Genomic DNA, 24,603 nt, shown 5'->3' with positions numbered 1-24,603 from the left:
GAACAATCCAATGCATAAAGCATTAGGCAGAAAGAACAAGTAAACGCGGAAAACAAACAAATAAATAAACTGTAGCATAACAGAAAAAGGGTTTTTTTTTAATCCAACATGGATTTTTTTTCTCCCACAGACCCAATGATTTTAGCAACAAACACAGAAACTTTGCACATTGCACAGTACTTTGGTTTGTAATCTACTAAATATGAGGGTCAATAAAAAGAAGAAAATGTTGATTGTACAATGTAATAAGTCATTATAAAATACTAATACTAACATGCTATTTTCTTTTATTACAGAAATGAACAAGAAAAACATGGACTCCCGTTACTAAACCAAATAGTACGTATAACAAGATAAATACAACCATCGCAGCATATCACACCCATACAAGCTTATAACATTGTTCCTTATAAATTAGTTTTTGACCCAAAGTTAAAAGCCACTATGGGTGTGATATGCTGCAGTTATTGTGGCCAGGGCATACACTCTTGGGTGCATGGCCAAGTGGCCATGCACCCAACATTCTATACCCTGGCCACAACCACCGCAGCATATCACACCCATAGATGCAAACATTGCAACCATTGTTATGTCCGCGTACAGGGGGAAGGTCCTAGGACACATTCAACTTGCCAGAGGACAATACAAACAGTGTCCTCAGGACACCCCCATTTTATTTATGTACGAACATTTCTGGACACCGCGATTGTTCTTAAAACATTTTCACCTTGCCAACGAACAATACAGGCAATGTCTCCAGGACACCCCCTGCAAACATTCCAAGACCCCACGAGTGTTCTTAGAACACTTTCAAGTTGACACTGAATCCATTCTGTTTATTTACGAACATTCCAGAAGAGCCGTGTTGTCCGCAGACAAATCGAACACAACAAAAGCGTCTTGCACATAAATAAAATACAACTTTGAATCTCATACTCCCCCATCCTCCCCAAAGACTTCTACACACCAACACACTCTACTAAATACACATTTTGAACAAACTTTCAACGCGCTGTCCGCAGACGTCCGCAAATGCAAGATGGCGGGCGCGACAGAAAATCTGACGCGCTTCACGCACCACGCCGCCCAATCAGTGAACACGTCACATGTACGCGGACATGACGCAAGCCGCTGGGCCAATTGGGGTGCTGTCCGCGGAGTGAACAGGGAAGTCTGTCCGCGAAGCGAACACAGATATCACTATTTTTTTTGCCTTACATTTTGGTCATTTTTTTAAAAACTACTGGACGGATTTACACCAAATTTGCAAAAGCATGCTTTCGGGACCAGGCCGCCGCTCCTGCCGCAAATTTGGTGTAAATCCGTCCAGCGGTACGGGCTGTAGCCGTGCTCAAAGTTTTTTCCCATTCAGTCTATGGGAAAAAAAAGTTTTGGGACCCCCTCTATAACTTTTCCTCCCCTGGACGAATCCTCACCAAACTTTGCAAAAAAATTCATAGTGGGCCATATACTTTTTTTGCAAAGTTTGGTGAGGATTCGTCCAGGGGAAGCGAAGTTATAAGCCGCCCAAAAGTGCTCTTCCTATGGAAACACCAACTTAACCATATATATATATAGATGCATTGAGTATGTGGGAATGGGCATAGCATAGGAAGATGTTGGGGACCTAAAAAAGAAATTATTGGTGACATATTGCCATACATAAATACAGTGTGCAATTTCTCCTTGGTCCATTGTTCAGGAAACACATTAACAGTTGCAAGAAATACTTTGGGGCAGAGAGAGAGTTCTGGGGTTGCCTGGCTTTCTGTGCAGAGGGGATCTGGCCTAGCAGTTCGGGCTGGGCTGCTACCTTCGGTGGTGGCAGCTGCTGACTGACTGATTTGCATATGGCTGGTCCCCTTTTGCAATGGCGCAGACGGGCTAAAAAACGGTGGTGTGGAAGGTTGCCCAGAGCAATTGCCAGTGGTTTAGATTCATTCTAAACCTTCCACCCATCACTTTTGTGGTCAGTTTGTTTCTCCTTGTGAGAGAGGGTATGCCCAGACGTGGGTCCCTTGCTCGCTGCGCCACAGGGAACCAGGCTGCACCTCACTGAGGAGGTCCAACAAGACCGAAACATGTCTGGGGTTGCTTGGTTTTCTGTGAAGAGGGGTCCTGGCCTAGCAGTTCTAGCTGGGCTGCTACCTTCGGTGGTGGCAGCTGCTGACTGATTTGCACATGGCTGGTCCACTTTTCCAATGGCGCAGACGGGCTAAAAAACAGTGGTGTGGAAGTTTGCCCAGAGCAATTGCCAGTGGTTTAGATTCATTCAAAACCTTCCACCCATCACTTTTGTGGTCAGAGAGTTCACGGGATGGCCTGATGGGGCTTTGATGGATGGATATTTACATTTTGCTGGATACTCATTTAAAAAACCTCCTTCACTGAGCAATTTGTATACCTATATCTTGAACCATTTTCACCTTCCCCTTGCGTCTGAGGGACCTCACCATCAGCGATACTGAATGCCGAATTTCCACAGCTGTACCAATAAATAGCACATATTATTTATTCTTCTTCTCTACTCTGTGCCGCACTTTCCACTTCCCCCCCATTCATGCACTTTTCCCCTTTTTCATACACTTGCACATTCTAAATGTCACTGGGCCTAGTAAGGTCGTGGTTTTTGTTCTCCCTTGTTCCCCTCCCTTTGCTTGGTCGCGCTCTGAAACACATGTGTATGAGCGCAATATAAATAAAATATCATATCATATCGTATCATACCTCCACCAAAAGGCTGGTCTTCCAACAGAGTCACTGGCCAGCCCATTGCCTAGACACCTGACGGCCTTTATCTATTTCCCCAGCCCAGCTGTACCTCTTGGATGTTGATTAGCTCAGGGGGCAACTTTCTGTGAACACTTTCATAAAGCTCATAATGCACATCTTTACAAACAAGTTGCCCTCTAGACTAAGAGAATGTGGACCTTTGCACAGGGACTGATGACCACGACCTGTCCCAGCCAGTCAAGGGTATGCAACCGCTACGTCTTGACCTGTGAACTAGCAGAGCCCCTCGACCTATTGGACGTGGAGACCATATTGTACTTATTATTTTTATTAAATTTATGTATGCATTTGTTAGGTCCACTAAACCCTTAGGCATCAAGGCGCTTACCTAGGGCCACTATGTCGGTGGATCCTCCTTGTTAACTTGTGGTGTTCGTAAATCCATTTCAACCAGTGGTAATTGCACTAATTATGGTAAGATCCGTCAGCGCAACGTAGGTGGCCCCACCCTGCAAATTCCTAGCATGCTGCCATGAAACTAAATCTCAGTAATGTAATGTTGAATATGTTCTATCTATAGCCATACTTGTTGGGTGCAATGTGTCTGCTCGCACTCATCTTATACATGGCATCCTAGCTTGGCTGCTGTTTTCACTGAACCTTATTCCACGCACTTATACAGCCACCTAGAAATGCGAATGATTGTTCGTGTATTCCCCCTCTCTGGCTATTGTCTCCTTTCCCATCCCCACCTCTCTCGTTGGCTGGCAAAAATATATCTGGGCATAGTGGTTGGGTGTTTACAAATCAACAATAAATTAATAAATGAATACATGAATAAATGAATTGAATATCTGAGATGGTGCATTGTTTGTCCACTGGCAGTGGCACACCTTGGGATCACGCCATTGATTTACAACCAACATATGTTTTCGCTGCACATACTTGATTTCCACCACCATACGCTGCCAGTCTGTTGCTGCTGGTGTCACTGTTTACCAACTGCATGGGAAGTACTATCTTGAAGGGACTTGTCATAGTGGCAGAAGATGGCTTGGATGTTGCAGGCTTAGGCCGCCTAATTTGCCCAAACTATTCTTTTCATAATGAGTGCATTTACCACCGCCGGAAATGGGGGGCTGCTGGCAGAGGTGATTTTATTGTCTGCCAGTATTTTGGGCTTTTGTAATTGGAGTCATTATATCGCTTGTGGAGTAAAACACTTTGCCTTGAGAAGGCCCACCTATGTTTATGTTCGGATGCATTCCCTTGTTTGTGTCCTGACGAATCTGCCTGCTTATGATAACTAAGCACGGTCTTGGTGCAGCAAGCAATGTTACAATGTATTATAGGTATTCTTTAATTCAACGGAGCGATTAAATACGAAAATGGACCCAATGAACTACTCATTTATATGAGGTGTATCTTTCATAACGTGCACTGCTAACAATCTATATGCCTGTACAAGATGCAGTCCTGTTTTTCCTTAAAGTTGTTTTCCTCTTCACAACATCTTTTCTTATGGTTCACTGAAAATTACACGACTAAATTAATGCTCAATTTCTTCTAGTTCACTTGTCTTTAAAATCAATAGCACTCCCTTCAAACTGAGATGAATATTCTCTCCTATAATGATAGGGCATTATCTGGTATCTTCAGCAGAGCGTCCGTGAAATGTATCAACATTAGTAATGCTAGGCTGTGCATTTCTTATATGTCAGATGCAATCAGCTCAAATGGTTATTAACAGCCTGCCTTGAATATCAGCTTTGAATATCATCAAGTAGTATCACGGATTATAGGCAAGAATACTTCAAAATTATTAGGCGCCATTCTTTTATGTAGTTTTGCTTTAAATCAATCAGTGACACATTATACAACGTAAAATATAGAATCTGATCCACAAAGGAGAAATTGTTTCTTACGTTTGTTTATATGGAAAGGGAGTGATGTGTGCAATTCAATAGTGCAGGGGGAAGGAGTGCCAATGGCCACCTATTCATAATCATCAATATGAACTCAATGTTTCGATTTTTATAGTACCTGCCCTTTGTACATAGGACGAGCAGTTTTTGTTGGCTTGTAAATCTGGCACTGTTTTACAAATTGTCACCAACCTTTGCTAGACAAGTATATGGCCACCGCGAAATTATTTTGCAAAGTTTGGTGGGATTTTGTCAAGGGCAGGCAAAGTTATTGGAGGGGTCAAAAAACATTTGAAATCCACATAGACATACATAGAAAAATATTTTGCTAATACCTACAGCCTAAAACACTGGGCAGATTTGCACCAAACATACGCAAAGAACGGTGGCCTGGTCTCGAAAACATGCTTTTGCAAAATTGGTGTAAATCCGTCCAGTAGATTTTTTTAAAATGGTCAAAAATTAGGTTAAAATAAATAGTGATATCTGCGTCTGGGCAGCAGAGTCATTTCCTGATTTGGTGTTTGCATGCACTTCTTGGTCAATCAGAGAGCCACGTAACGTTTGCAGATGTCAAACAGGCATGCTGAATGGTTATTGAAATATTTGAGGTGATGCCACATTGGATTTGTGGACAACGCCCTAAGTCTGCGGTCAGTGTGATGGAAGAAAGCTCTGGAAAATGAATTTGGGGTTATTTTGTGCATGAAAGAGTGTTTGAGAAGGGTGGGGGAGTGGAACAAATTTAAGATCGATCTGTAGTTTTAGGTGAAAAATGGCCATGTGATTGTCCCTGACATTTTTACTCTCACAGACACCTACAAAGTTCTACAAAGTTCCAACACATATCCCTAGCTGTGAACACAAACATCCGTCCACAGACATCCACAGACATCATTTGGAGTGGGATGTTTTCTGTTTCTGGGTATATTTATAGATATTTCATGAAAGTATTGAGTGTGAGTAATATATATATATGTGTTTGGAATAATATACATATGTCATTCGTTACTTAAGTGCATAAAGTGGTTATCCCATGGCTAAAGAGAATAGTTGTGGCCATGGCCAATGCCCACATTCCTGGGGGCTGCCATAGCCACAGTAATATGTGCACAGTGATTATGTAAGTAATATGGATATTATAAACTGAATAATGTGGTTAATGGTATTACAAATTGTATTAAACCTCATATTAGGTTTGGACAGTTAGTTGGATAATATGTGTTTGGAATAAAAATACATATACATATATCAGTTGTTACCGAAGTGTGTAAAGTGGTTAGAATGTGGACCCTGGCCATAGCCACAGTAATATGTTCATAGTTGTATTGTAATTAATATGAATATTGTAAATTGAATAATGCTGTTATTGGGATTACAAATTGCAATAAACCTCGTATTAGGTATAAGCACTTAGTTGGATATGTTGAGAAGGGTATAATGTCCAATGCTGTGTCTGTATAGAAAAGAAAATATAGTTAGTTGTAGGACATATGTTGCAAAATATAATTAGTTACAGATGTACATGTTTCTTTTATTAGTATTAAGTAGTGCATTGTATGTGCAAAGTTTGGTACAACATTTGTGCTTGGTACACTGTTGTATTAACATGTAATAATCATTGGGTAATTGAGAAAAAATAATACACGCTTGATTGAAAAAACCCAATGAGTACATTTACAGTTTTCACCAGTATACTAAACTTATCTATTTCATGCCTTCGCTATAGAGTTTGCAATCCACTTGTACAAACTATCATAAGTTAAAAGTATTGATTTTTTACTTTGTCTGTACATCGATAATGTTCTTGAAAGTTATATCTAACTACTTTGTAATGTGCGGATGGTGTCAAGGTGATAGTTGCCGGTTTCTCCAAAGAAACAGCAGTAACATTTTGTTTTTGTAGAAAATACATGCCTCAATACCAAGTTATTTATATTGTAGAAAACAGAGCTTCCAGGTAGTGGTGGTGGTGGTGGGGGTCCTGAGGAAGAGGGATGGCCAGGAGAGGTATTATTTTCAATTTTGGATAAGCTCCAAACAACTGCCTACCTCTCTGCTGGTCTTCCAGAATGAGAATGCTAAAAGATGTGAGTCGGGGTGTGGGGGGCGTCAATTTGGAGGATTTGTCTGCAGACTATTCTCCTGTCTTTGAAGCTCAGCGTCCATCCAAAAAAAAGGCTGGAAAAGTTGTGAATAGTTTAGATATCAAGTAAGAATGATAGTAGCAGCTGTTGAAGGTCACAGTTTTCCCTTAATATACCCTAGAGGTGTAAAAATTGATTTTATAATGTCCGCAGAGCTCAGCGGTCAATTGCGGACACACCATTATGCTGCACGGGCGCAGTCACGTGGCAATGTCGGTCACGTGGCAATTTCCGGGGGATGTCCATAATGCTGTAACGAGACCGGGGACTTCCAATGCATAGAAAGTGAATAACAAGTTGTAAAAATGTTTACAGAGGCATTAAGAATGGTAGTAGGAGGTGGGGAAGGGCAGAGTTTCTACTTGAAAATTTCTACAGTGGCTGAAAATTGGAAGTCGTGTGATGATGTCCAGGGACGTTTGTGATCATTTCATGACGTCCGCAAACTACCACTTCACAAATGCACATGATGCAGCATCCAGGGACGGACAATCATGTTTGCAAACTAATTAAAAGTGCGTAGTTTACTCTGCGGACTAGGCGGTCATTTGCGGATACCAAACCATCGGATATGTAGACCCGGACATAATTATAGACCGCAGACGTCAATATGGTATTTTGTAAATAAAATACATTTTCACATATGTTACTACATTATATTGACTTACTAGTACTAGTTACTAGTAAACAGTTCCCATACTTTGCACATGTAGACAGACATGATAAAACTCTTATCAATTGGTGACAATCACACAGCAGACGTGGAGGGGAGGTCAGAATAGTCAAGCTGCAGTATAATGGAGCATTCTGTGCTCTCTACCCAAATGTCACCTCACCCTGACGTGGTGCAGTATGTTGCAGTGCATTGCAGGGCAGATATATCAGAAACAGTGTATTCAAAGGCCTTAAAATTTAGATTTTACGGTAAAGTTGTGTACCTGGAATGGAGATGTGTCAAATGAGCTTTGTCCAGTCCTTCTATGAACATAGTGATGTTTTGCCCTTTGCGGTTCAAATATCTTGAAAGGTGCATCCTAGGGCCTTGAAACAGGGTTTTCAAGGTCTCATAGTGACTTTGAAATTCTGTTCCTCGCGTCCAGATGCTTGAAATAACTTTCTGCCTAGTCCTTCTATGACCACCTTGATCTTGCTATTCACTGAAAAAACTTTGTTAAAGGGACGTTATGGTTAAGTTGCGCTAATAAAAACCTATGCAATTCTATGAAAAAACATTGTTAAAGGGATGTTATGGTTACAAGTGAAACCAAAAAACCTCAGAAATTTGACAGTTATGGTAAGCTAAGCAACCATAACTCACGCCACCACCGTGCACTGCTATGACTAACACCCAGGATATCAAAGATGACAACATCACTGATGACATCACATATCCGGTCCACTTTTTTTTGTTCACTGAAATATCTAGGCCAGGTAGTTTTGTTCAGTTAGACTATTAAAATTCAACAGGTGCTATATATCTAGACTTTAAACTTGTATGTTCTTTAAGTACATTGCTTAGGGTTTTGTCTCAGCTCATGGTGCACATACCTGGGGCAATAATCCAGCCTCAAACACACAGTTAATTTGTATACATGAAGATTGAACTTTAATATTATTAATATTTTCGGGTCATGCTGTTTCTTCCTTTCTTTAGTTTCCCTGTATGTGCCTCTGATTTGTATTCATTCTGGATCTACATATATATTGTTTGTACTAGTACAAGTGTGTAGTACGTCTTGAATTGTTAGCTATTTATTACATGTTTAAAATTACTCAAAACTCTGATAAGGTAGCATTCATTATTTTACTATAAAAATTACAAGATTATAAATATTGTACTTCTATGGTGCATGCTGTAGCCATTGCCCATGTTTATGTATGATTAGGTTCCTCTATTAACAACAACACTGCAGTATAATGTTTTGTTTCGATGAGTACATTCTTTAATATAATAAGTAGTTGATGATAGGTCTCCCTATCAGCTCTAACATCTGTAACATGCTATGGTATATGGCAGTACGGCAGCCAGTAAAAATGAGCGCAGATGGGAACAGCAAATTATTTAAACGTGACATTACTTTCAATGGGGTCACAATAGATAAAGGAAAATGGGGACAGCAAATTATTTAGTGCAAGTGAAGGCAGCAGATTAAAAATAATACATTGAGTTCATGGAGGCAGTGAACTAGGCTTTCAATGGTGTCAGCAAAATGGATGCAAAAGACAGCAGATTTGAAGTGCACTGAAATGTTACACGTTATAAATGAATTTGCCATCTGTGTAGTTTTGTATTGAAGAAACTTACCCAGATTGATCAACTAACCATTCCAATTAAATAATATCCCAGTAATTAATTAGTACTCCTGTTAACACTGAGATGCAAGCGAGCCCAGATGGAAAATTCTGTTTTGGTTCGGTACAAGTAAACGTGCAAATAAAATGAATGAGCTGTCTTTTCAATGCAGAGAAGCTATTGTTTGTGCATGAAATAAAGTTGAACATGTATGCCATCGCTGTGTGATTGGTCAGAGAAGTGCTATGGGTCTGGAAACTTACTGGAGTGATAGAAGACATCAACAAAGGCAGGTTTAGTTTTGATTGACAGGGTTTAGGCATAAATAAAGGAAGCAGAAAGGGTTCAGGTATTTTTGCTGCTGGCTGTCTGGAGAAGAGAGAGAGAAAGAGAGAGAGAAAGAACAGCGGGATAGCTGAGCTGTCCAAGCATTGGATGCAGCTGAGGCCAAGAGTTGACTTTCGGGGGCACGAAAGCAGTGCAGAGTCTGCAACACTTCTTTGCTGAAACCATGGCAGAGAGGGGTTTTTCCTGATGAAGCGCAGAGACTTCATAGTTCAATGTGAGCAACTGTAAAAAAAACTGAGGAGGGCGGACGATTGCATGTGCGGTTCAAATTAGATAGTCAGGACAAAAGGTTATTTTTGACAAAATGTTTGCTGTTTTTCTCTCACACGTTCAATGGTAAATGACAAAAGCAGATGAAAGAAAGTTTTTCCATGTATTGTGCTGTGCTTCATATTTCTTCTCTTAGATAACCGCGTCAGTGTCGATGCATTGGTAAGAACAAACAAATGTGTTATTGTGAACTGAAATAAGATTTTATTGCAACTGGCGTTATTTGAACACATGTATAAAAATGGTAAAAAAGCTGAACTGGTGGGATTGTTTTATTGGCTCTCTGGTGATTATTTTTAAATGAGGGGAGGTTACAAGGAAGAGCCTTAGCGCATATACCACAGTGGTGAAATATTTACCGCTGGTGGGAGAGTAAAAAAAATAAAAGCGGGAGAACCAGAAAAGCAAGCTAGAAAACCTGTGATACATGTGTGAGTGTGTTCAGCTGTGCATGCTTGAAGCTAAACAAAACTGTTAAATACGGTAGGCTGATGTATATAAGTCATCAGCACAACCTATGGTAATGTTTTGTGCCTACTAAATGTGTAAGGTCCAGTAATTTATACTTACAGTCAACCCTAGAACAGAATACCAATACAAAAGGGGGAAGGTTTGTCTCGGCAGTACTATAAATATGCTCACTACTTGTATACCACAATACTATATTACCGCCACTTTACTTCCAATTTACAATGAAACTAAAATACCACCCAAGTTATGTAATAGCACTATGACAAAATCCCTAACATATTTTGGTGCGTTGGCCTTGTGGAAACAGACTTTAAACTAGTTACTGGGCATGGAAAGTGTGTCCCACACAGCCATTTGTGCATTTAAAGGGAACTAATTCTGTGGTATTAGTGTACATTTTCTGAGCTGGTAAAGTACCTGGAGGCAAAGCTATTTGCGCATGGGGTATGGTCATCAGAAAATGCCATCCTTTGGCGTGACCACATTTGTGGGGAAGTGCAGAAAGAGCCATTAAATAATATTTTTGAAGAAGGCAGCATAATTCAAGTATGCCTATTTAGATTATTTAGAGCTGCAGACACAAATGCTGAAAAAGACTGCTTAATAAGGCTCTGTGCCAAGACCTGTTTTCTTTTATATTGTTCTTTAAGACTACAGGAGAATGATGCTGGGATAATTAACAGGTTACAGATCAATTTGGATGGGGCTGAGGAGCAGAAGAAAAATCTATAATCGGAAGTAGAGTCATGCAATAGAGAGATGAAATCCAAATGCAGTGAATTAGAAAAACAGCTGTCTCAGAGAAGGAAACAGTTTGAGGAGAGCGAGCAGGAGCTAAAACAACTCATAGGGGTGGTAAGCGCCATCAGACAAGATAAAGAAGACATTATTTTGGAGATGGACACGCTCCAAAAGGATAACATGTAGAACGAAAATGAGTTCCAGGCTATTGGACAAGAGATGGGCGAAATGTTATAGGGAAATGACAAGAAGGACAGGGAATTTAATCAATGCCAAATGTAAATAAGTGAAATGCAGCATGTGATTGATAATATGGGTGATGAGATTTCATACCTTTGTCAGGAAGCAGACCAACTTGATAAAAAGTGCAACGATTTGGAACAGCAGATATGTAGCTTATACAGGCCGATTCATGGAACTAATGTGCACCGAAAATGGCAGCGCAAGCGTGAAAATCACAGCGCAAGCATGAAAATCGCAGTGCAAGAGTGCCAAAGCCACGCACATCGATTCGTGCGTGTGTAAATCCTGGGTTGTGCGCTAAAATCGTGGGTGGCGCACGCGGGGCACACACGTCATCAAACGGCGTGCACTAAGCGCACAGCGAAAGCACATGTAGCGCGGCGCACACAACAAAAGTGGGCGGAACATGGGGCGTAACACGCGGAATGAGGAACAACGCGTGAAAATGTGGGCGTTACGGAGGAAGTACAGGAGGTAAATGCAAGCAACGCCCACACGCGCACCTACAACATGTATTCATAGAATCTAACAGGGGAAAGGCGTGCGCCAAAAAAGACGTGCTAATCCAGAAACATGTATGCCAGCAGGAAGCAGGGGTACGCGGCCCAGCGCAGCATAAAAGTGCGCACAAACAACAAACAAGCTCAGACGGTACGATGAATATACCGTTCCTCGAAGCAGTGGTCGTGGGACACGGCAGGAGGAGCAGGATAGCCAGGCCCTGCATTTTTTCACCCAGGACTAGCCTTCTTTGGATGCCTGATGACCAGGTGTATTGGAGGTACAGGTTTCCACCACACATAATACTCGACCTGGTGAGTGAGTGGGAGGATGACCTCACATCACCCAACCTGTGCTCCCAAGCACTGAGCCCCTTGGAAAAGGTGCTCAATGTACTGGACTTCTTGGCTACTGGTTCATTTCAGCGGACAAGTGCCATAGTAGGGGGGGTGTCACAGGCCACGCAGTCACGCTGCCTACACCAGGTGTTGGCCATCATGACTGCACGCCCCTCAGTCCGCAGGCACATATACATGCCCAGAACACCTGCAGAAAGGCAGGCTGCCGTCCAGGACTTTTACAGGGTGGCACACTTCCACAAAGTGTTAAGTGCCATTGATTGCATCCATGTGGCTCTACGTCCTCCCAGGGCAACTGAGCACATCTATAGAAACCGCAAGCACTGGCATTCCATCAACGTGCAGGTAGTATGTGATGCCAAAGGAATCATCACCTCAGTATATGCCAACTATCCAGGGTCCACCCATGATAGTTTCATTTTCAGAATGTCACCCCTAAACTGGGACCTAGAAGCTGGGCGGCATGGCGATACATGGCTGATTGGTGAGTATAAAAGCCTCTGCACATTCATGAATGTCAGTTACTGAGTAATGTGACAACCCCACTAATGATACCCATCATCACCTCCCCAGAGGACAGTGCCTACCCTCTGAGCACCCACATGATGATGCCAATTCGGAACCACACCACCTGAGGTAAGATACAACACAGTCCATATTGTAACCTGGGCATAGTGGAGCGCACATTCGGAGTGCTCAAGTCACGCTTCACTCCCTTGACCGTTCTGGTGGGCAGCTGCTATATGCGCCACCAGTAGTGTGCAGTATCATAGTGGCAGCATGAGTCCTGCACAAAATTGCAACCCGCTGGGGCCTGAGGGTGGACATGGTGCTGCCCCCACATCCCCAATCGCATGCACGGCTGCTGCGCATGGGAGGTGAATTTGGCACGTGGTGAGGCAGCTCGTACCCAGCTGGTTGCTAATTACTTCACCTAAAATCCTACTCCTGTGGAGTGCACACAGCCCTGGCACATATCAGCTGACAATCAATGATGATGACATAAGGGACAGTCAACTGTCACAACCATATCAGCCTGAGATAGGTCACCTGGAAGTGTTATATTGTGTGCATCCCTACCTACTTAAAGACAACCAATGCTGCGTGACAAAAAGACACACATTCATGCAGCATGAATGACTACCCCCTTGCAAAATACCACATGAAAATAGTGCCATGTCACCCAACCCCTCCCCATCTCCGCTACCCAACACACCATGGCATGTCATGCAATGTGAAAGCAACCAAATGAATGCACAACACATGACACAAGTGTCAGAAAGTGCACTGTCCCAAATGTAAATGGGCCACAGAAAATATGCTCCCAGTAATCAATAAGAAACAGCACACATGAACAAATACTTCCCAGCTACACAAAACAGCAACACAGGATGAAACAGTGGCAATATATGACAGTCCAAAATCAAAGTAGTGCAAGTCTCACAACCTGACTAAGCCAGCACATCCACCACTTCCAACTGCAGAGTGTTGCTGTCAGGCAAATTTGTCAGTGTACTGCATACAACATGAACTGCATCTGCAAAGGAGACGGCCTTGTGAAGACGTGAAGAAGGTACATGTGAATAAGTAGAAAGACGTGGATGCACAAGCACATATCAATACACCATGCAGTGTTCAATACAACAACGATCCCCACTAGGGATGTACACACAGTTTTGACTACAGACTGCCCACACAGCTCATGGGAGCCTAATGTCACTGTGTAAATTACTGTCACTTGGTCACACCCTTTGCAAGCCCATGGAAAGGGGAAGCAGGAGGGGTGTGTGTGTCAGGAACCCAAGCATGTAACCCAAAGACAGGACAAGCCTGCATGTGCCCAGCTGGAATACACAGTGGATACCCACGGGAGCCACGCAAGGCAACACACTGTAAAAAAAAAAAAAAAAAAAAAAAAGGGCACCCAGGAGGTTCGAGGACACGGTGCACCCCAACACCTACATGCCTGGATGTTGAGAAAAAAAAAATACCTCCATGGGCTCATGGCCTGCACGGCTACGCTACTGTGGGAGAACTGCAGTCGCTCTCCTCACCCTCTGCTGCTACATCAGGAGGTGGCCGTGCTATGGGAGGCAGCCCACGCAAAGCCCTGGTATGGTCCTCCATGGCAGCAAGCATGTGGGTGTGGAAAGTTTCGTTCTGGAGGATGATGGTACGGAAATCCCCATGAAGCAACTCACGGGTAGCCCGCGTTTCTACCAGCATGGCCTTGCGTGATGCCCGGATCACCGCACGGGTTGCCTGGAGCTCTGCTGAGAGTGAATGTGTGAGCTGCTCCAGCTGCTGTTCTGACCTAAAATTTTGGGAAGCCTCAAGTTCACCCAGAGTGTCCATGCGGAACTGGTGTTCTAACCGCAGGGCTTCCCTGTGGGCCTGTGACTCTACAGATATGGCTTCGCGCAGAGTCTCCAGTGCTGCCTGTCGGAACCTGTTGGACGCCAACATGTCCTCCCTGTGTGAGTGGCAAATGGAGTCTGTTGCATGCTGCTGGAGCTCCATCTGCCTTTCAGGGGGGAGAATGCAAGTGGCCACCCTATCCATTTCCTGAGCCATTATTTCACACGATGCTCCCTGTTGTGCTGCTATAACGTACATGGAGTTTTCCCATATGGTATTGCCTGGTGGCGCACGGCCACCACGTCGGCGGGCACCACACCTGTTTGGGGCAAGGCGATCTGCACCTTTCTGTGCTGGCACTGCCTGAGGCTGCAGAACTGCATTCCCCCTTTGATCTGCTGGCCCAGGAACAGGAGCAAATGTTGTGGAGTGTGACCCTTCATCCGTAACCGCCAAAGGCAGAGTTACCACGCTGACATCCCCATAAAGGGGTCTACCCCCGGTGCAGGTGGGTTGGACAGAACAGCATCCCTGCCAGAAACACTCACCTGCAACGGAACATATGTCTCACTGTCCGATTCAGCACCTGAATCATAGATGTCTGCGGAGGTGTACCCAGAGACACCCGTGGACAGTATGGTCTGCGCAGGAGGATTGGGTTTTCAGCCACCACCACCCCACGTCCTCCACTGGTGCCCGGTTGTGGCTGAGATTCCCCCTGGGTCTGCACCATCTCCTCCACCTCAACAGCATCAAGTGCCTCATCACCTGCAAAAACATGAAAGACAACAAATGGAAACAGGCATGAGCACCATAGCACACACATAGGCCTGACAAGCCAGAGATCCAGTACATGAATTACACATGTCCAACATGACTATAACCCTGGCATGCATGCACTGTCAATGAGTTGGAAGGGGAGGCAAAAAGCAGAAACTGAGGACTCCAAGATGGAAAAGCAACACATTTGCTGCATGCTGGATAGCACTGGCATCACACATTAGCCTGTGAGTGGCATGTCCAATACACATACATGACACATGCCAGCACACAGATGGCACGTAGCATAGCCATGGTACATTTGACAACTACAGCCATATGTTAGTGAATGAGTACTGTCACCCATCCATGTGAGATGGACATGATGAGATGAAAAATGCAAAATAGTGTGACAAAATACGCATGTGCCACACACTGCAACACATCCAGTGTTCAGTTATCCAGTGATGGCAGGCAGATGGATACAACAATGGTTGGTCACTTCAACATGACAGGAGACAACAGTCATGTCCCACATTCATACAGGGCCCAAAAATTAATGTGAGCAGGCCATTACTCAATTAGCCTGAATGCTGAAATCATTCCCATAACAAGGTAATAAATGTGGGCCATTGTGGGGTGTAATCTATGACAGATGCATGTCACATATGTGGCATTAGGGCAGAAAAATGCGTTGTAAAAATGGGAGGATTGAAACAATCAAACTGAATGAACACTGAAAATTTGGAACAATGTTGTTGCAAGATGACAGTTCAAGGGCAACTGCAGTAATGTGGTGCTAATTGGTAACTGTGGTTAGAAGGGATACTGTCATACCCAAATCCACGGCCGGTAAATGGTTGGAGGAAGCACATGGGTGACCCATGCCACTCATGAGTACACACCCTCACCTAACACTCAATCAGAACACATCACCTAAGCAACATACACATGGATTACACACACATGCATGAGCACTCACCGGACAATGCTTCATAATCTGGTAGGTCTCCCACGCCTTGGATCTGTTCCTCTGGGACAAAGGTTCCAGCAAATGACTCATGTTCAGTTAGTTGGTTGTCCTCTGGTGGAGACCCACCGCCAGTCACCAGAGTAGAGGCATGATTGGAAGCCAGCTTGTTCTTTGCTCTGCGTTTCAGGTCATTCCACCGCTTGTAGCAATCATCAGTTGTGCGCCTCACAAATCCAAGGGCACTAATGTGGTCCGCGATGGTCTGCCAGTGGGCCCTACGTTGAGCAGGCCTAGTCTTGCAGCCTGCAGTCACCACCATTTTGTGGCTATGTGCCAACACATATGCCACAAGTGCATCATGTTCAGCATCATTGAAGCTCGGCTTCCTTGACGTGTCGGAGTGTGTAGCCGTGTCTGGGGTTCCACCCTGTAGTGCAAGAGCACCCTTCTTCTTCTTGAAAGGTGGTACGGATCCTGAGTGGCTTATGCTGGTCTGGTCAGTAGGGGCAGAAGTGCAGATGGACTGGGTACTTGAAGTCTGTAAAGGCACAAGGGCCAACGTTGGTGTGATGGACCTGGACCGACACTGTCCCGGCTGGGAGACTCGGAGCTGGGGTGGATTGAGCAGGCTCCTCACCCTGTCTACTTGGGACAGCAGATGACATTGCTGCTCCAGATCCACGTGGCCTGGTGACAGCAACTTTCACCGCCACACGTGGCTTAGACTTGGTGACCTGGAAGTCAGCCTGGGAGTCATCCTGTGCCAGTTCAGTAGACAAAAAGGGCCGGTTTAACAAGGGCTGAGCTGGGATGGTGTCAGCTACATTTCCCACAACCAATGGGGGGGGGGGCATATGTGGCCCTGATTGGTCCTCCACACACTGGGCTCTAGGGGCACCCTGCAAATCCTGGCCACATCCCCTACTACGCCAACCACGCCCACCTCTTTGAGCTCAGCCACCTTTGCCTCCCTTACTGCTTGGTCGCCTCCCAACCATGGCACTGATGTTGTTGTGCATATGGGAGTTGCAGTTAACAATTGTCCTGGGCAATTGGAGTGAAAGGGGTAGGATACTAGCTGGAATTCGTACCCTAGTGCTCTAGCAAGGCTGTCTGTGACCCCTGGGGGAAGATGACAGGTCACGTAACGCACAGGCACCCCAAAACCAAAAGTACACAAGCACGCAACCCCTGGTAGGCCACGTGCGTGGAAAAATGAACCCGCACTATGCTGTGGCACCCAGAAACACAAAAATAATGTACGCGTGTTACACACAGCCTACAATGACCGCTGAAGGGGTACGTGACACACAGGGGCAACCACAGTTGGAAAATACATGCACGACTCATCATCTGCCTTGAAAAAGAACATGAAAAAGATGCGCGTGTGCGCGTTGGCAACACCCCCGCCAAAAGAAGAAAAGAACGCAGTCTGAGGAAACAGGGAGTACGAACTGGAAACGTTGTGAAGTAATCGCGTGTGAACCGACAAGAAGTACAAGAACCACCCGCTCGCTCTCCACAAAAAGCATGTACAAGAAAATAGCATCATACTCGTACCTTTTAAGCCAGCCCACACGTGCAACGTCACTTACGCGCTAAGGCCCTTTGCTCCAATAGCACGGTGACGTGCAGTTTTCTCACGTGCTGATTCACTATGCACCCGTGTTGTGGGGAACGACCACGCGTGTAACGTCAAAGATGCGCTTACATACTAATGGCCTTTCCTCTCGAATTTCACGCTGACGTGCACTTTTTTCATGTGCCAAATCACTCTGTATCAAGCTGGCCACGCACCAACACACGGAAGACCATGCTCCTGCCCAGAAGGCCATGTTCCTGCCCGCCAGAGCCCCGAGCACGCTCCCACCTGCCATCTGCTGCTGCCTGCCTGCTGCCCATGTGCCCCGCTATTTGGTGCCTGCACGTCAGCCAGGGGTGCAGTTGCTGTGACCATCCCTGCTGGAACTGAAGACTCCCGACTGGGATACAATCGCTCCACAGCCCAGCCCCAGGACTCAGTTGCTCACCCACACCTGCCTCTGGGGTTGCCATGTCAGACACTACACCATCTGGCACCACTGGCACCCCCCAGGCAGAGAGGCAGAGGGCCACCAGCTTCAGTGCCAGTGAAGTTGGTGTCCTGGTGGAGCATGTCCTGGGGCAGTATGATGCCCTCTTTGGAAGTTCAGGCGCCGACAATGAAGGACGGAAGAGGATCTGGATGGACATCGTGACTGCCATCAATGGGAGGGGGTGGCAGTCCGCGACATTCAACACGTCCGGAAGCGCTGGGAGCTCTTCAGGTCCAGGACCCTCAACAAGGCCCGGCGCCTCTTGAAGGCAGCGGATGCCAGGTTGAACATGTGTCTATGTAGGGCCATCTATGGATGCGTATGTACAGGGACGTGAACCTGCCACATGTGATTCCTCTCATGTGTGGGTGCACACATGTGAATATTATGTGCATGTACTGTGGCATGGTTGTAGTGTCACACATGAATGCCGGTTCCTGCTGCATGTATCTGCACTATGTACATGTGCATGTGTGTGTATTTGACAAGTATGCAACTGTGATGCAACATGGATGCGTGAGACACTGACATGTAGGTGGCTGATTGCCAGTTGTGACATGGATGGTGACATTATCACTGCAGTGGTGTAGATGTACAGATGCATGTTAGTCCGGTAGCGTGTGTGCATGTGTTATGCACTCCCCATGTTCCATGTGACGTCAGGCTCACCTTCGGCTGCTCGTGCTGTTGTTTGTGTATGGATGGTGCTGCCTGGTGCAACATTCCTGTTGATTTGCTCATGTGTGTGAGTTGAAATGACATGAAATGACATGTGTGTTGGGGAGTGCGATGCCGTGTCTGAAGTTTGACACTGCCACTAATATACAACTGCCATGTGTGTATCAGTCCATTGTACAGTGCCCTGATGCCTGTGTTCTATCTCTCCCTGTCTGCAGCGTCAACTGATGAAGAGGGCGGAGAGGGTGCTGTGGAGCAAAGCGGCAGGGATCGCACCACCAGCCGGAGACGCAAGGCCCGGCTCCCCTCCCAGGTTGTCATCTCGTCAGGGAGTGAGGAGTCTGGTGCCGCGTCCCAGGCCGCAGCTGCCGAGGGTAGGTCCAAGAGGCGGAGGTCGGAGGTGGACTCCTCGGCAGCAGAAGGGGCAGCTGAGACCCCACAGGGTCCGATGGAGGAAGATGACACACAGTCATCCAGGTTGGTGGGGGGTTTGGTGGAGAAGGAGGCTGCGGAAGGGACACACACAGGATCTGGAGGTGGGGATTCCACTGGTGCAAGTGGTGAAGTGCAGGGGCAGGGACAGGAGGCAGCACAGGCTGCCACGGAGGTGCCTGTGTGTACTCCTGTCCCCGATTCTGTGACTGCATCATCCCGCACCAGCACGGATGCCTACGTCTTGACCGGTTTTCAGGGAGGCAATGAGCACACAACAACTGGCCTTCCTCTCCCTGCGGATGTGGTAATCCGGGACCGGGTTGAGCCTGTCCTGGCTGGGATAGCATTTCTTCAACAGGGCATGCGAGCTGACCAGCAGTGTTTTCGTGAAGACACTGCACGTCATCTCGGATGCCTCTTTGACCGCGTTGACCTGCTGGGACGGGTCACCAGTGCTAGATTCTTCCATGTGCTGGACCTTCTTCTGACCCCCTCCTCACCTGAATCCCCTACGCGCCAGTCGTCCTCCATGCCATCTTCCCACCCATGTATCACCTGGGTACCCTGTGGAGCTGCCTCTGACCCAGCGGCCAGGCTGGTGAAGGACACATCCCTGCCACAGTCGGGAGTCGGACTTCTCGCAGTGTTTGCCACCACATGAACTGCACCCCAGCCGGACGAGGACGTGCAGGCAGAAGAAGGCAGGGTACAGGCACAGCAGCAGCAGCATCAAGGTGTGAGCGATGATGGCTCGGGACCATCAACATCCGAGGGGCAGGCATCGGCCAGAGGGCAGGATGACCCAGGATTGGGAGTGTCTTCCGTGTGGCAGCGGTTGGGCCAGGCCATAGGTGCGCAGCGGCGGCAGGCGGAAGAGGCACGGCTCACAATGGTCAGGGTGGAGAACTCCATGCAGAGGGCACTGAGGCGGACCGAGTGCCTCGAGGCTATTCGCAGGGAGTTGGAGTCCAACATGGCATCGTCCCTGCGAACCCTCGGGCCATGGAAGAGGACCGCCTCCAGGACATTGAGCAGGAGTTCGATGATGCCCTGGCCTGGGACATCAGAAAGTGAGCCCGCCGCCATTGTAAATAGTTTTTAGCGTTAGGTTTCATTTTCGTTTTCCTTTATTTTGTGGTGATTGGACTATGCCCCACACTTTTGTATATAGTTATTTCTTAGGTAGTTTCTTTGATAGGTTTCATTTCTTTTGTTGGGCTCATGGACCCTTTGAAAATTGCTTGTACATAGTTGGACATTGGATTTATGTTTACATTTTCTTTGGATTTCACCATGGAGCAATGGATTTTAAATTTCCATATTTTTGGACATGCATTTCATTTCATGTTTGTAATTTTTTTATGCTTTCATTTCATTACATTAATTTTGTTCATAATACATTTTGATATTTTACTTCCATGTGTGGGATTCACTCATTGGGTTCATGCATGTCAAAATATGGGTTTACACGATCTATGGCAACCAGTGTGTGTGTGTGGGACGGACATGTGTTGATGTACATGGTTGACTTTTAATTTGTGTCATGACATAGGCATGTCAGTGTGTGGTGGATTGGGAAAATCATTGCATGTCAAGACTGGGGTGGCGCGCTGTGGTATTTTGGTGCACATGAGGCCCATGATTGTGCAGCTTCATGTCGTGCTGCAGGGGGTCATGAGTTGGGGCCTGCTGGCAGGTGCCCCTCACTGCTGGGGGGTGGGTGTGCTAGGGGACATGACTCGGGGCCTGACCTTCAATACTGGGTGGATCGGGGTGCTGGGGAACATGAGTCGGGGCCTGCTGGCAGGTGCCCATCAATGCTGGGTGGATGGGGATGCTGGGGGACATGAGTCGGGGCCTGACCCTCAATGCTGGGTGGATGGGGGTGCTGGGGAACATGAGTCGGGGGCCTGCTGGCAGGTGCCCGTCAATGCTTGGTCGATGTGGGTGCTGGGGGACATGAGTTCGGGCCTGACCCTCAATGCTGGGTGGATGGGGGTGCTGGGGAACATAAGTCAGGGCCTGCTGGCAGGTGCCTGTCAATGCTGGGTGGATGGGGGTGCTGGGGAACATGAGTTGGGGCCTGCTGGCAGGTGCCGGTCAATGCTGGGTGGATGGGGGGGCTGGGGGACATGAGTCGGGCCTGACCCTCAATGCTGGGTGGATGGGGGTGCTGGGGGACATGAGTCGGGGCCTTCCCGTCAATGCTGGGTGGATGGGGGTGCTGGGGAACATGAGTCAGGGCCTTCTGGCAGGTGCCAGTCAATGCTGGGTAGATGGGGGTGCTGGGGAATATGAGTCGGGGCCTGCTGGCAGGTGCCCGTCAATGTTGGGTGGATGGGGGTGCTGGGGGACATGAGTTGGGGCCTGACCCTCAATGCTGGGTGGATGGGGGTGATGGGGAACATGAGTCGGGGCCTGCTGGCAGGTGCCCGTCAATGCTGGGTGGATGGGGGTGCTGGGGGACATGAGTCGGGGCCTGACCCTCAATGCTGGATGGATGGGGGTGCTGGGGAACATGAGTCAGGGCCTGCTGGCAGGTGCCCGTCAATGCTGGGTGGATGGGGCTGCTGGGGGACATGAGTCGGGCCTGACCCTCAATGCTGGGTGGATGGGGGTGCTGGGGAACATGAATCGGGGCCTGCTGGCAGGTGCCTGTCAATGCTGGGTGGATGGGAGTGCTGGTGGACATGTGTCAGTGCTCACTTATGCGCGGTACATGTGGGCTGGCTGGGGGGCTTCGCCAGTGTGGATGGGCTGCCTGTGGGGCATGGCCAGGGGTGCAGTGTGTTCCCCTGTGTTGTGGTATGCCTGCAGGCCCTGGGGAGGGGTGAGAGGGCACACCTGTGAGTACACACACTGCCAATTCGTTGGGGCACACGCGAAATACACGTACCCCGCTCGCACAGGGCCAATCATGGGTAAAACATCCCGCGCACCCCCGAAATACACGTACCCACTTGCACAAGGCCAATCACGGGAAAAATTCCTGCGCACCCCCGAAATACACGTACCCCACTCGCACAAGACCAATGCTGGGTGGATGGGAGTGCTGGTGGACATGTGTCAGTGCTCACTTATGCGCGGTACAATCATGGGCCTCATGTGCACCAAAATACCACAGCGCGCCACCCACTTGCACAAGGCCAATCACGGGAAAAATTCCTGCGCACCCCCGAAATACACGTACCCCACTCGCACAAGACCAATCGCGGGTCAAACTTCCCGCGCACCCTCGAAATACACGTACCCTACTCGCACAGGGCCAATCGCGTGTGATTCTCTGCGCACACCCCCATAACACACATACCCCGCTCGCAAAAGGCCAATCGCGGGTAAAACTTCCTGCACACCCCCGAATTACACGTACCCCACTTGCACAGGGCCAATCGCGTGTGATTCCCCCCGGGCACCCACGTAATACATGTACCCCGCTTGCACAAGGCCAATCGTGGTTAAAACTTCCCGCGCACCCCCGAAATACACGTATTCCGCTCGCACAGGGCAAATCGTGTGTGATTCTCCCCATGCACCCCCGAAATACATGTACCCCGCTCGCACAGGGCCAATCGTGTGTAAAACTTCCCGCGCACCTCCGAAATACACGTACCCCGCTTGCACAGGGCCAATCGTGTGTAAAACTTCCCACGCACCCCCGAAAAACACGTACCCTGCTCGCACAGGGACAATCGCATGTAAAACTTCCCACGCACCCCCGAAATACACGTACCCCACTCGCACAGGGCCAATCGCGTGTGATTCTTCACAGCACCCCCGTAATACACGTATCCCGCTCGCACAGGCCCTATCGCGTGTGATTCTCCACACGCACCCCCATAATACACGTACCCTGCTCACACAAGGCCAATCGTGGGTTAAACTTCCCGCGCACCCTCGAAATACACGTACCCCGCTTGCACAGGGCCAATCGCGTGTGATTCTTCCCGTGCACCCCCAAAATACACATACCCTGCTCGCACAGGGCCAATCGTGGGTAAAACTTCCCACGGACCCCCGAAATACACATACCCCGCTCGCACATGGCCTATCGTGTGTGATTCTCCCCGCGCACCCCCGTAATACATGTACCCCACTCGCAGAGGGCCAATCGCGTGTGATTCTCCCCGCGCAACGGGGTACGTGTATTCGGAGGGGTGCATGGGGAGTTTTACAGGCGTATTCGTTGTTGGGCGGCTGTATGCTGATTCACTGGCCTGTGCGTCATGTACGGGATTTGTGCGCTGTTCATGGCGCACAGGGAGGTGTTGGGGGGTAACTGGCGCTGCTGCAGGCTCGCTGCGCCACTCTGCACCACAGCTGGTTATGGATGTTTAAATCCATGAATACGCTGTGCGCGGAAATGGATTTTGGTGTACGCGGCTGGCGCAGGCTGCCGCATGCGCACGCTGTGCGGCAGCTGCGTACGCCACTTGTGCGCGGAATTCTATGAAGGACCCCCTAAATCTCAGGAAAAACAACAAGGCACCACATTCAGTGGGATTGAGGTTAGCTCCAGCTCTACACCAGGGAACAATGTCCCAGTAGCTATACCGGTGGCTAGGCTTGGGTGTAACACATTTGGGGAGTTTGACTCACCCACCAATGGTTACCGCCAATCCTGTCCACCTGAGAAAAGGAGTGAGCAACAGAATAATGCAACTCCAAATATAGCACCAAGTAGTCCTATTAAAATAATTAAATCAATCAAGGCCTTGTTTAAACCATTCAAAAAGGGAGATGATTGCTGCATAGAGGATCATTTGGAAACAGTGCATGATATATTTAAAGCTCTTCAAATACCTAGGGAAAAATATAGACAGTATTTTCACTTAACTCTTGATTCTGCTACTGCTAGCATTATCAGAGGTTTAAATGAGCAAAACAAATATGTCATGGGCAAAGTTTGAAAAAGAAGTTTGACATCACTTCTCACCATACCAGTCATTGCAGGATGCAAAAAGGCAGCGTATACCATGATAGCGAAGCCAAATGTGTAGCCTCGCCAGTTTCGCCAAGAATTAAAAAGAGCATTCTCCTGTTTTGATGTGTCTTTTAGCCCTAACTCGGCTCAGTTTAAAACTGCCTATTTCTATGGCTTACAAAAATACATTATATCACAGTTACTTTGCAAATTTGATCGAAAGAAATTGCTAGAGTGGTTTGTAGAACAAGGGATTAAACTGTATGATGTACTATATTGTCAAAGTGAAGAGGGAGCTAGAGTCAAAGAAGCAAAATCAAAATCTAAAGACTCCACACGAAACGGTAATGGAAATAAGATCTGCAAAACTGCC

The sequence above is a fragment of the Ambystoma mexicanum genome, chromosome 2p (assembly GCF_040938575.1).
Source record: "Ambystoma mexicanum isolate Mex_15411 chromosome 2p, UKY_AmexF1_1, whole genome shotgun sequence".
Classification (NCBI taxonomy): Eukaryota; Metazoa; Chordata; class Amphibia; order Caudata; family Ambystomatidae; genus Ambystoma; species Ambystoma mexicanum.
The sequence above is the reverse complement of the archived record's forward strand: the minus strand, read 5'-3'. Positions refer to the sequence as shown.